Raw genomic sequence first — 13,560 nt, 5'->3', positions numbered from 1 at the left:
CTTTTATACACATAGATGCCAAGATCTGTAATCTAACGAACCTATTATGTCACCAATTTTGCAAAAAATATCTTAAACTCGCAGGCGAAAAAAGAGTGTGACCAATACTGAGCTGACGGCCATGTTTCGACTGGGGTGGAATTAGGTAGATGTGGTGTATATGTACAGACAAATAAATGATTATAATTTCAGAAAAACTGGATGATTTATTCAGGAGAACGAGATTCACAAACTGAGTAAATCAATAACTCATTGGTACACTTATGGCCCTTATGCAAGCAGCTGTTCGTCTCGGAGTTGTTGAATGTCCTCTTGAGGGACATCGAGGCAAATTCTATCCAATTGGCGCGTTAGACAGTCAAACTCCCGAGCTGATTGGAGGGTCCTGCCCATAGTGCTCCAAACATTCTCAGTTGAAGAGAGATTCGGCTAGGTTGCTCGTCGAAGCAAGGTTTGGCAAGCACGAAGACATGCAGCAAAAATCCTCGACGTATGCGGGCGGTCATTATCTTGCTGAAATGTAAGCCTGGGGTAAGTAAGTAATGTCGTGTGACTAGGGCCTCCCGTCGGGTAGACCGTTCGCCGGGTGCAAGTCTTTCGATTTTACGCCATTTCGGCGACCTGCGCGTCGATGGGGATGAATTGATGATGATTAGGACAACACAACACCCAGTCCCAGAGAGGAGAAAATCTCCAACCTAGCCGGGAATCGAACCCGGGCCCTTAGGATTGACATTCTGTCACGCTGACCACTCAGTTACTGGGGGCAGACAAGCCCGGGACGGCTTGTCATGAAAGGCAACAAAACGAGGCGTAGAATATCGTCCGCGTACCGCTGTGCTGTAAGGGTGTCGCGGATGAAAACCAAAAGGCCGGCCGGGGTGGCCGTGCGGTTCTAGGCGCTACAGTCTGGAGCCGAGCGACCGCTCCGGTCGCAGGTTAGAATCCTGCCTCTGGCACGGATGTGTGTGATGCCCTTAGGTTAGTTAGGTTTAATTAGTTCTAAGTTCTAGGCGACTGATGACCTCAGAAGTTAAGTCGCATAGTGCTCAGAGCCATTTTGAAAACCAAAAGGGGTCGTGCTATGAAATGAAATGGCCTCTCCAGAGCATCACGCCTGGATGTCGGGCCGTATGGTTGGGGACGGTCAGATTCGTATCATACTGTTGTCCGTGGCGTCTTCAGACAAGTCTTCGCTGGTCATCCAACAAGTTTATCAATCAATGCCAACTGCTTGCATAAGGATCAGAGGTGGACAGACACCTTATTGACTTATTGAATTTGTGAAGGTCTTTCTCTTGAATAAACCATCCAAGTTTTCCGAAATTCTAATCGTTTGTTTGTTTGTTTCGGATAATTCCTTCGCGCTGCGTTGTTTTTCTCGTCGTAGAGTGCGTATGTCGTTTACCGTGACTGGCATGGTGTAGGGCTATAGTGAACTGTGACACTGACCGTGAGTGACATGCTGCGGTTTTCTGCGATGAGTTTCGCTTCGTGACGGTCAGACTGACGCCAGTGAGCCCGCGGACGACCTAGCGAATTGTCACAGGAAGCCGTGATTCTTGAGTCCAGCGCCTCTCCAGACTCTGGGTAGCTGTTGAAGGGAAGCTGAATGCTTGCCAGTATATGACTAGAATAGTTAACTCTGTTGCTCTGCCGTTCATGAATAGTGTACAAAATAGCATATTCCAGCAGGATAATGCACTTCACAACACACACGCCTGAAGGGACGTACGGACCTGACTGGTCCGCTGATTTATCATCCGTAGAGCATATGAGGCATGCGACGAGAAAACGTTTACGTCAGTACCGGCCTCCAGACAGTAATCTTCATGAAATGACGCAGCATGTGTCTGGGGTACGACGAGAAATTCCTTAAGATGACATTCGTTGGAGCTTTGCTTCCATGCCACTACGAATGCAAAAATGTTTTCGTGCCTGTGTTTGTGTGTGTGTGTGGGGGGGGGGGGAGGGGAGGGAGGAGAGATGGTGGAGGGAGTAACACATCGTACCGATCTTGACAATGGACCTCAGTCCCACATGGAATGGAAGATTAACTATTTACTAAGTCTTAAGAGAGGAAAATCACCAAGACACGCAATCAAATCTACGAATGAAGCACTTGCCACACGGTTTCGAATTCACGACATGCAAAAATATATTGGCACCTGACCAGCGGATGTCCCATGTCCGTGATGGATCAACAGAGACGAAATAATTTCAATTTCTCTTGTTGGTATGTTCACCATTGAAATTAAAAGCCACTACATTTTGGCCCGTCTCTGTACAATATATTTTTGATGAATCATTGTGGCTCTAATAACTTTCTCTTGTACTGAGGGTACACTTTTAAACGTTTTCCACTACTTACAAAATTATTGGGGCATCGCCAAAGGTGACAAAAGGCAATAGGAATGTATATGAGACATAAATGTAACAAATTTTGTCACTGTTTCCATGTGAATACTAACCGTGGCCGTGACTTGGCTTCATGATACATTATTCTGGAACATAGTATTAGTTATTCGTGAACTCCAGTGAACAATAAACGATCTTAACGGTGTGTGTATTTGTATGATAACCGTTTGGTAATAAGAATGTTGTATTTTAGCTCTTCTAGAATCAGCATAAAAATTACACAATTGTTAGCGCTTTCTTGAGCAATATATGATAGTATTCATTATCACTTGGACTTGACTGGATCCGAATACAGGAAGAAATATTTGCTTAACAGAGGAATAAACTAAAGGGTGTCCCAATAAGGCAGCGCAAATTACTTTTTGAATGAAACACTTCAGTCAGTCGAAGAGTTGAAATTTTTGAGATATATACTCATTAATGTGGGATGCGCTTACGTATGGAAAATGATATGGGACAAGTGCCCACTAAAACTTTGTTTGCAAACTCTTACTTTTTTTACAAGACTTTTTAATGACATTTTCATCCCTTTCTGGATCGAGTTCCGCGATGATGCACTCAATTTGCCTCTTTAATTCAGAAACTGTTCTCGATTTGTTTGCGTAACACGTGGATTCCATGCACCCCACAGGAAATACTCAGGCAGCGACGTGTCACACGACCTCTGGCGTCCGTGGCGTGGGATGACACTACCTGGATATTTTTTCTGTAACAACTGCTGTCAGCTGATGTAGATTCGTCGATTGATGGTTGGGATACCAGAACGTGGTTGACAAATTTGTCAGAGATGTCATCTTTAACGGTAAGAAAGATTTTCCACTACTTTACCAAGCATAATTGTGGCATAAGGGGCGGGAAGATCTTCACCTAAAGGTTCACAGCCACTGCATGCAGAACGAGCTACTGTTTGAGGCGGATTTTGGTTGGATGGAGTGATTCGGCGTTACCTTTTCGGCAATGCCACAGATAACGCAATGATGGTGAATGGCGTACGTTATTTCAACATGATGAGTATCTGACGGATCTAGTTATGAGTAGTTTAGTGTTAAGGTAGAATTTGAAAATTGCGGTTCGTTAAATTTGCTACATCTGCAAATTTCAAAGGTGGGCTGAAAACTGAACATAGATGCTTATCGTAAGCCAACTACAATAGACCTAATTATAGCAGCTGACTCCTGTCGCCAAGCTGCACACGAACATGCGTATGTTTCATCAGTGCTCTATCGGATGGTGAAGTTAGGACTGGACAATGTTACAATCAACAAAGAAATTAATTCGACGGTAAAAGTTAGTTTAGCTAACGGGTAGGATAGTAAAACAAGATTCAGGGGCCACAATTATGCAAGTATTGGCAGCGTTCTGGGCTGTTGTTTCAGGGACATTAACCACCAGTTACGTACTAATGAGAGTACTTTAAGCATTCTACATTAGACAGATAGTATAATCAATGAACAAGTTTGCCCGCATCTCGTGGTCGTGCGGTAGCGTTCTCGCTTCCCACGCCCGGGTTCCCGGGTTCGATTCCCGGCGGGGTCAGGGATTTTCTCTGCCTCGTGATGGCTGGGTGTTGTGTGTTGTCCTTAGGTTTAAGTAGTTCTAAGTTCTAGGGGACTGATGACCATAGATGTTAAGTCCCATAGTGCTCAGAGCCATTTGAACCAATGAACAAGTTCCAAGTAATGGACAGTGGTTTTTCAGCATATTTCACGAGGTGCTAGCTTAATTTCTCTTTCGCATTTTTCATTAGCTTTAGTTTTATTTGTGACGTACATACACTGTTAAATAAAAGAAGTTACTTTGCAAATACGATTTAACTTATTTTTTATCTCTTACCGTTTGTCTTAAACATGTTTTACTTCGCTTTTATGTTAACATGAAATACATACCTCTTTAAATTTGTATAAATATCTGGTCTTATTCTAAACTAAAGCCGGCAGCTGTGGCCGAGCGTTTCTAGAGGCTTCAGTCTGGAACCGCGCGACTGCTATGGTCGCATGTTCGAATCCTGCCTCGGGCATGGATGTGTGTGATGTCCTTAGGTTAGTTAGGTTTAAGTAGTTCTCAGTTATAGGGGTCTGATGGTCTCAGACATTAAGTCCCATAGTGCTCAAAGCCATTTGAACTGTTTGTAAACTAAATCTTATTAAAAAGTAATGGCTCACTATCCTATCCTAGCGAGCTACAGCACCACCACTCACACGCCATCGAGCGAAATCGAGCTTACTTACGCGGCCTAGAGAGCATCTACACTCCTGGAAATGGAAAAAAGAACACATTGACACCGGTGTGTCAGACCCACCATACTTGCTCCGGACACTGCGAGAGGGCTGTACAAGCAATGATCACACGCACGGCACAGCGGACACACCAGGAACCGCGGTGTTGGCCGTCGAATGGCGCTAGCTGCGCAGCATTTGTGCACCGCCGCCGTCAGTGTCAGCCAGTTTGCCGTGGCATACGGAGCTCCATTGCAGTCTTTAACACTGGTAGCATGCCGCGACAGCGTGGACGTGAACCGTATGTGCAGTTGACGGACTTTGAGCGAGGGCGTATAGTGGGCATGCGGGAGGCCGGGTGGACGTACCGCCGAATTGCTCAACACGTGGGGCGTGAGGTCTCCACAGTACATCGATGTCGCCAGTGGTCGGCGGAAGGTGCACGTGCCCGTCGACCTGGGACCGGACAGCAGCGACGCACGGATGCACGCCAAGACCGTAGGATCCTACGCAGTGCCGTAGGGGACCGCACCGCCACTTCCCAGCAAATTAGGGACACTGTTGCTCCTGGGGTATCGGCGAGGACCATTCGCAACCGTCTCCATGAAGCTGGGCTACGGTTCCGCACACCGTTAGGCCGTCTTCCGCTCACGCCCCAACATCGTGCAGCCCGCCTCCAGTGGTGTCGCGACAGGCGTGAATGGAGGGACGAATGGGGACGTGTCGTCTTCAGCTATGAGAGTCGCTTCTGCCTTGGTGCCAATGATGGTCGTATGCGTGTTTTGCGCCGTGCAGGTGAGCGCCACAATCAGGACTGCATACGACCGAGGCACACAGGGCCAACACCCGGCATCATGGTGTGGGGAGCGATCTCCTACACTGGCCGTACACCACTGGTGCTCGTCGAGGGGACACTGAATAGTGCACGGTACATCCAAACCGTCATCGAACCCACCGTTCTACCATTCCTAGACCGGCAAGGGAACTTGCTGTTCCAACAGGACAATGCACGTCCGCATGTATCCCGTGCCACCCAACGTGCTCTAGAAGGTGTAAGTCAACTACCCTGGCCAGCAAGATCTCCGGATCTGTCCCCCATTGAGCATGTTTGGGACTGGATGAAGCGTCGTCTCACGCGGTCTGCACGTCCAGCACGAACGCTGGTCCAACTGAGGCGCCAGGTGGAAATGGCATGGCAAGCCGTTCCACAGGACTACATCCAGCATCTCTACGATCGTCTCCATGGGAGAATAGCAGCCTGCATTGCTGCGAAAGGTGGACACACACTGTACTAGTGCCGACATTGTGCATGCTCTGTTGCCTGTGTCTATGTGCCTGTGGTTCTGTCAGTGTGATCATGTGATGTATCTGACCCCAGGAATGTGTCAATAAAGTTTCCCCTTCCTGGGACAATGAATTCACGGTGTTCTTATTTCAATTTCCAGGAGTGTATATTCATACATTTGCTAGTTGTCTATATGTCAATCAGTATTCCTGTCATTATGTAAATGCAGTAGCTCCATGCCTCAAAAGTCGAAAAACTTCTTTGTCTGTGTTCCTGCATGTGTTCACATTTGTCATGTAAAAGTGTATTATCAATTTAGTAGGTCATCTGATGATGGGTTACCCCCAAAGCGCGTTATGAAAATAAAGGAGCCCCATCAACATTTAGTGACTACTTTTCGCGACCTACCAGCTTTTTTTAGAATCATAATGAAATATAGCCTTGCTTCGCTATCGATAAGTAGAGCTCAGAGTGGTGGCGCTGGTAGACACGAGATTCTGGAGGAAGCGGCACCACTATTGGACCCCGCCTCAAAGCATCCGCCTTTAAACCGCAAGCAGCTGTACACATACAGATACGGCCGCTACTAAAGTCAGATCAGTTGTTATCGGGAGATTGTCAATAACCGCGTTTGGGCAGTGCCAAGTGCAGTGACAGATGTGATAGTAGACCGTGTTCGCCGGCCGGTGTGGCCGAGCGGTTCTAGGCGCTACAGTCTGTAACCGCGCGATCGCTACGCTCGCAGGTTCGAATCCTGCCTCGAGCATGGACGTGTGTGATGTCCTTAGGTTAGTTAGGTTTAAGTAATCTAGGTCCTAGGGGACTGATGACCTCAGAAGTTAAGTCCCATAGTGCTCAGAGCCATTTGAACCATTTGAACCAGACCGTCGTCAGAGCAGCTGCTTTAGATGCTCTTTGGTCAGCCGGACAGCTGTGGATCCTTTCAGCTCGTAAGATGGCGAAGTTGTAATAACTGTAGCGGAGTACTGCGTCCTCTCATATAGCCCGTTTCTGTAAACCACAACATACGAATTGAACCACGGTTAGACGTATGTGGTCAGGGTCCAATGGTTCGTCAAATGACCATTACGCACTGTCGTGTATACGTGCCGTGTTAGCACTACAGAGATAGCAACAAAATGAGCACCTTCTGATCGCTGTGTAGATGGTTGGTTTGTGACGCCTCATTTCTTCGAGAAATTTGGAGAACTAAATATGAACAGCAAATAGCTGCTGTAAGGAGTCAATGAGGAAACAAAGGGATAGAGATCACCCTCATTAAAATGCCCATTACTTGTTAAAACTAAGGAGACAAAAGTTAATAGGCCACTTTCACGGTCAGTTAAAGGAATTAGAATGTGAATAGCCATCATTATGGTCCTGAGGGACATCAGAACTATCTTACCGATTTTCGGATGGTTATCATCCCACTTTAAGTCGTTTGAGACTTTACTTAAGATTGCGGGCAACTGATTTCAATAGCTTCGTCCTCGTTGCACGGAAGGATCTCTTGGTGGTTTCTATTAACAAATGATACGAAGCCTCCTACGAATACCGTCTCTACTCTCGCTCCGTCTACTTTTTTGTTGTGCTCCAACCTCGGAAAACAGGTAGATCCACGCCGTAACTACAGGAAGAAACAAGGATGTCATCTCGGTATTTATGTTGGCATCACGACATGGTGGAGGGAATCACAGTGTGCGGATATAGAGCGGCATGTGGTCAGCACACCGCTCTTCCGATCGTATGTCGTCGGCTTACGAGCCCGGAGCCGCTACTTCTCAGTCAAGTAGACGATGTGATTAAAAGTATCCGGACACCTGGCTGAAAATGACTTACAAGTTCGTGGCGTCCTCCATCGTTAACGCTGGAATTCGATATGGTGTTGGGCCATTCTTAGCCTTGATGACAGCTTCCACTCTCGCAGGCATACGTTCAATCAAGTGCTAGAAGGTTTCTTGGGGTATGGCAGCCCATTCTTCACAGAGTGCTGCACTGAGGAGTGGTATCGATGTCGGTCGTTAAGGCCTGGCACGAAGTCGGCGTTCCAAATTATCCCAAAGGTGTTCTATAGGATTCAGGTCAGGACTCTGTGCAGGCCAGTTCATTACAGGGATGTTACTGTCGTGTAACCACTCCGCCACAGGCCGTGCATTATGAACAGGTGCTCGATCCTGTTGAAAGATGCAATCGCCATCCCCGAATTGCTCTTCAATAGTGGGAAGGAAGCAGGTACTTAAAACATCAATGTAGGCCTGTGCCACGCAAAACAGGAGGTGCAAGCCCCCTCGATGAGAAACACGACCACACCGTAACACCACCGCCTCCGAATTTTACTGTTGGCGCTACACACCTGGGCAGATGACGTTCACCGGTAATTCGCCATACCCACACCCTGCCATCGGTTCGCCACATCGTGTACCGTGATTCGTCACTCCACACAACGTTCTTCCACTGTTCAGTCGTCCAATGTTCACGCGTCTTACACTAAGCTAGGCGTCGTTTGGCATTTACTGGCGTGATGTTTGGCTTATGAGCAGCCGCTCGACCATGAAATCCAAGTTTTCTCACCTCCCGCTATACTGTCGTAGTACTTGCAATGGTTCCTGATGCAGTTTGGAATTCCTGTGTGATAGTCTGGATACATGTCTGCCTATCATACATTACGACCCTCTTCAACTGTCGGCGGTCTCTGTCAGTCAGCAGACGAGATCAGCTTGTACGATTTTGTGCTGTAAGTGTCCCTTCACGTTTCCACTTTACTATCACATCGGAAACAGTGGACCTAGGGATGTTTAGGAATGTGGAAATCTCACGTACAGACGTACGACACAAGTGACACCCAATCACCTGACCACGTTCGAAGTCCCTGAGTTCCGCGGAGCGCCCCATTCTGCTCTCTCACTTGTCTATTGACTTCTGAGGTCGCTGATATGGAGTACCCGGGAGTAGGTGGCAGCACAATGCACCTAATACGAAAAACGTATGTTTTTGGTGGTCTCCAGATACTTTTGATTGCATAGTCTTGCTCCTCAGTTTGTCTCCCAAGGTCTGAGTGCGCCCCGCGTGCCAATAGCGCTCGGCTGACCGGATGGTCACCCATCCAAATTCTAGCCTAGCCCGACAGTGCTTAACTTCGGTGATCTGACGGGAACCGGTGTTACCACTCCGGCAAGGCCGTTGGCAACATAAGCGTTACCATCCAAAATTACTACTGTTCTTTTTTATTTGTGTTGTTTCGAGTCTACAAAGACGTTCAGGAATTGTTGATGAGATGGTTAATGAAATGTAGTCCTGAAATCAATTTCCTACGAATATTATTAAGGACTTACAAAAATTCTGGAAAAGTTACTGTCGAAATCATAGAGTTTTCAGGGGAAGCTCTTCACGTTGTAATTCCTAGTAAAATATCATAGTTAGGTGTCCAGAAAGAATATTCTGCAGCGAGAATTATCATTGTATGAAGCTAACGATCTGTATAAATCTGACGCTTACCAGAGAAGATTTCTACGCAATATGTAAAAATGAAAAATTAAGAAGGAAATAATATCAACTGAAAATGTTTAACGCCACCATCAGACCCATAGGGCCACATGATGGAAGACCGACTGCTGTGTCATCTACTTGCTATGGCACTGTAAGGTGTCACATGAGTTCAGCGCTGACATTAATATGTCGGCATTGCCAGACAGGAGCCAATGTTTTTGCTTCATGCAGTTCCCCAACTTTGGATGAGTGCACCCTGTTGCACCCCTGCTTAACTGCATAGCAGCACCGGGAATCAAATACAGTCACTCTTCGTGGCGTACACACGGCCCGTTCTCCACGAGGCAGGCTTCTGTGCATAACTGCGCTCACAAAATTTTCCCCAAGGTTGTTATTTTGTTTTTCTGTTTTTGTTATTTGCGTCTCCACGGTGTCGCCGTGTCCACGAATGATACTCCAAGCCATATAATCTCGTAGACTACGGCACTCTGTTGCAGCATCTGTTTTTGACCTTGTAAGATAATGCCTATTGTGTTTACTAGTTCTAAATTCCCTGAATCTCCCTGCCTTATCCATTACGATGAGTTAGACTGTATTTCTCATACCCAGAGAGATGGTACACTGTTTCAGGCAATGGTGTCATATTCGGAAACAGTGAGATCCAAATCGCCACAGTGCTACTGCGGGTAAGGTTTTCAGCGTTTTCCCTAAGTCAGTTACTGAGGATGCTTAATGTTTTGTTAGAATTACAGCGGCATACGTGTCCCACCCTTTTTATATTCTGCGCTAGAACTGCATCTCTAATGTTCTTCGTGTCGAGGATATATCAAATTTTAACCTTCCTTTTTCTTTACAATCCTCCACACATGTGACCTTCTCTGCTCTTTTATTTCCCTTGTTCCTAGTCTCAAAGTAACTTTCGCTACTATCTTTCTACTTAACTTACTTTTTCGTAAAATCTTTTGATACAAAATGTTAAATTTTTGTTTGTAAAAAAGAGCAAAACCCAACAGTTCTTTCCTCACACGACGTTCTGAGCGTCATGGATCAAGGTAATCAAGTAGATGCAGTAATTCTCATTTCCGATAAGCATTTGACTCAGTAGCACGCAGACTTTTACCATCGAACCTACAATCTTAGCCCGTATCGAACAAAATTTGTGACTGGATTAAGAATTTCTTAGTAGGAGGACGCAGCAAGTTATCTTGTGAAGGTGAGATGTGCAAGTAACTCCGCGAGTGCCCTAGGAGTGCCCTAGGAGAGCATGTCAGTACCCTTGCTGTGCATGTTGAATAAGAATGAGCTGGCAGACATTTAATAATATTAATACGAGGGGTGTTTAACAAGTAAAGCAAAACATTCTCTCTGAAAGTAGGTTGCTTTTATTCAGGGTTCCAATACACCATGTCATTCCGTATTCTCTTGGCTACAAGAAGGCATTTTTCGACATAATCTCCGTTCAGTGCGATGATACTACGCCACCTTGCTGAGCAGGTCTGTATGCCTGGCCGGCCGTGGTGGCCGAGCGGTTCTAGGCGCTCAGTCTGGAACCGCAGGACTGCTACGGTCGCAGGTTCGAATCCTGCCTCGGGCATGGATGTGTGTGATGTCCTTAGGTTAGTTAGGTGTAAGTATTTCTGAGTTCTAGGGGACTGATGACCACAGCTGTTAAGTCCCATAGTGCTCAGAGCCATTTGAGCCATTTTTGTATGCCGGAATGGTACCACTCTACTGGTCGACGTCGGAGCCAACGTCTTGCGGCATCAGTAGTCTCCCCAACATCTACGTACTGCTTCCTGCCGAATGCATCCTTCGTTGGGTGAAACAAATGCAGGTCGGAAGGTGAGGAATTTATTGGGCACACGACATTGAGTACCCCAGCTGAGGATGAGTGTGTCAGATCTACCGACAGAGACGTCCAGTTGAGCAGCTAGGTATTTGATTGTGACCCGTCGATCACTTCGAATGAGAGTGTCCTCACGTTCCAACATCGCAAGAGTCACAGCTGTGTGCAGCCGGCCGCCGCCCGGGTGATCGGACATTTGCGAGGTGTCTGTAGACATTCTGTAAGCGACTATGACTATCTTTCCGCCAAAAGAAAATCAGCGACAGCTCTCTGCTAGGAACGCATCTCCGTTACAGACGCCATATTGAAGGCTACGCTTACTGAGATGTTTCGGAACCAGTGGAGGAATCTGCAGTGCGGTTCCATGCTGTCGTGGACGCAGGTAGTCGTCACGATGAGCAGCGTTTGTAAGCTAGAACGTAAACAAGGCACGCAATTAACCAATGTTACCCACTCATGTGGAAATTAAAATGTGTTTTTTTCCATGGTTTATTTCTTATATCTCTTCCGCATGTCGTTACAAATGTTCCCTCGAAGTTTCGTTGTCCTTCAATTACTCGTTTTTCATGGGTCAAGTAACGAAAGTTTAATTCTAACCAACGTGTATATTACTCACACTTGTTCATTATGTACAGTGTGGTTATAATTAAACATTCGCTACTTGAGAGGGCCACACGAAAAACCAGTGCTCGTAGGACAATGAAACATTGTTGAAACATAGCAAGGACATGCGGGAGAGGAATAATGAATAAACAATTGAAAGAAATACGTTTTAATTTCCACATGAGTGTAACATATGTTAATTGCGTACCGTGTTTACGTTTAGGTTACAAACGTTGTTCAATGTGACAACTATTTGCATCCACAACAGCCTGGAAATTTGTACGGATACCCAGCCACGTATTTAGGTAAGGTTCGGTCCATGGACCCAATAAGTTTTTTCGCCACCAAAAACAAACTTCGGTAACTCTAAAAAACTTCCTTAGAGCAAAACTGTCAACAGGTATTTAAAGCAGTTATTTATTATTATTTAAAGAAGCAATCTTCGAAAAATGAAAATATACTACGGAATAATGGTAACTAACTTTGAATTCAGAATAGAAAGACTGGTTGTAGTGTGTCCAAATGTCAAGTTGGACACGCCAGTCACATTCTGTTATTAACCACACACATATACAAACGTAGTAAAAACAAAAAAAAGTATATCAGTAAATAATATCAGTAGTTCAAGCGCTTTCTTCTTGCCTTTTTATTGGCGAACGCACGTATCACATTCTCAAAGACCAGTTTCACAGTCACATCATTTTCTACTCCTAATACAGCCGGGTGACTCAAACGCTCCTGAGTCCCAGAAGCACGCAAATGGTACTTAACCCTTCCAAGAACCGACAACGAACCTTCAGCAGAGCAGTTCGTTGCTGATGTGCTCAAATAAATTGTAACAGCAATTCCGATGTTTGTATGAATAACAAACATATATCTCTCTCTTAGCATTTTATTTAAGACAAGCAAAGGAGGAATGTTCTCACATACAGAACTCAAAAGGAACCTTTTGTGATGGACACGTTTTCAAATGGTTCCAATGGTTCTAAGCACTATGGGACTTAACAGCTGAGGTCACCAGTACCCTAGACTTAGAACTACTTAAACCTAACTAATCTAAGGACATCACACACATCCATGCCCGAGGCAGGATTCGAACCTGCGGCCGTAGCAGCAGCGCGGTTCCGGACTGAAGCGCCTACAACCGCTCGGTCACAGCAGCCGGCGGACACGTTCTCTTCCAAAAGACTACTATATATCCACTGAGTAAACATGCTGCAGCTGTTTTGCAGCGTTAAAGACTTCGTCAGAGTCCGTTTACGCCAAACTGGATAAGAATGAGAACTTTTCACAAAACTCTTTGTAGACCCGAAGATGCTTGTTGAGCTCTGTGGATAGTCTGTGCAGTATAATTAAGTAATTGGTTTTCAGTATGTTTACCATCACATTTGCAAAGCACAGTCAAATTTTCTGATTCAGAGTCTGAATTGTCAAAGAACTTCTTTCGTTTCTTTAGACGTTCTCCTTTAGTTTCACTGACTCATACAAGTTGTTGTGTACCCTCCAGTTTCCTCTTCCCGAACTTTCCTTCACTTCAAAAGACCTTGCCGTCTGACCAATGAAAGTTAAAAGTGAAGTATCAAGTTTTACTAATGCAGATATGTCAACTTCTTCTGACTGTCATGTAGCGCCCATTGCACTCAAACGTTCCGAAATACTCCCCCATATTGTAGCCATGAATGCAATATCTTCAGAGTTACGCTTTT

At 45.7% G+C, this 13,560-nt stretch overlaps 1 pseudogene; it reads right to left on the bottom strand.

Annotated features, from left to right (window-relative positions):
• Nucleotides 1–8,986: 8,986 nt before the first annotated feature.
• Nucleotides 8,987–9,104, bottom strand: LOC126238547 (5S ribosomal RNA; annotated as a pseudogene).
• Nucleotides 9,105–13,560: the final 4,456 nt, after the last annotated feature.

This window comes from Schistocerca nitens, chromosome 2 (genome assembly GCF_023898315.1).
Source record: "Schistocerca nitens isolate TAMUIC-IGC-003100 chromosome 2, iqSchNite1.1, whole genome shotgun sequence".
NCBI lineage: Eukaryota > Metazoa > Arthropoda > Insecta > Orthoptera > Acrididae > Schistocerca > Schistocerca nitens.
The sequence above is the reverse complement of the archived record's forward strand: the minus strand, read 5'-3'. Positions and strand labels throughout refer to the sequence as shown.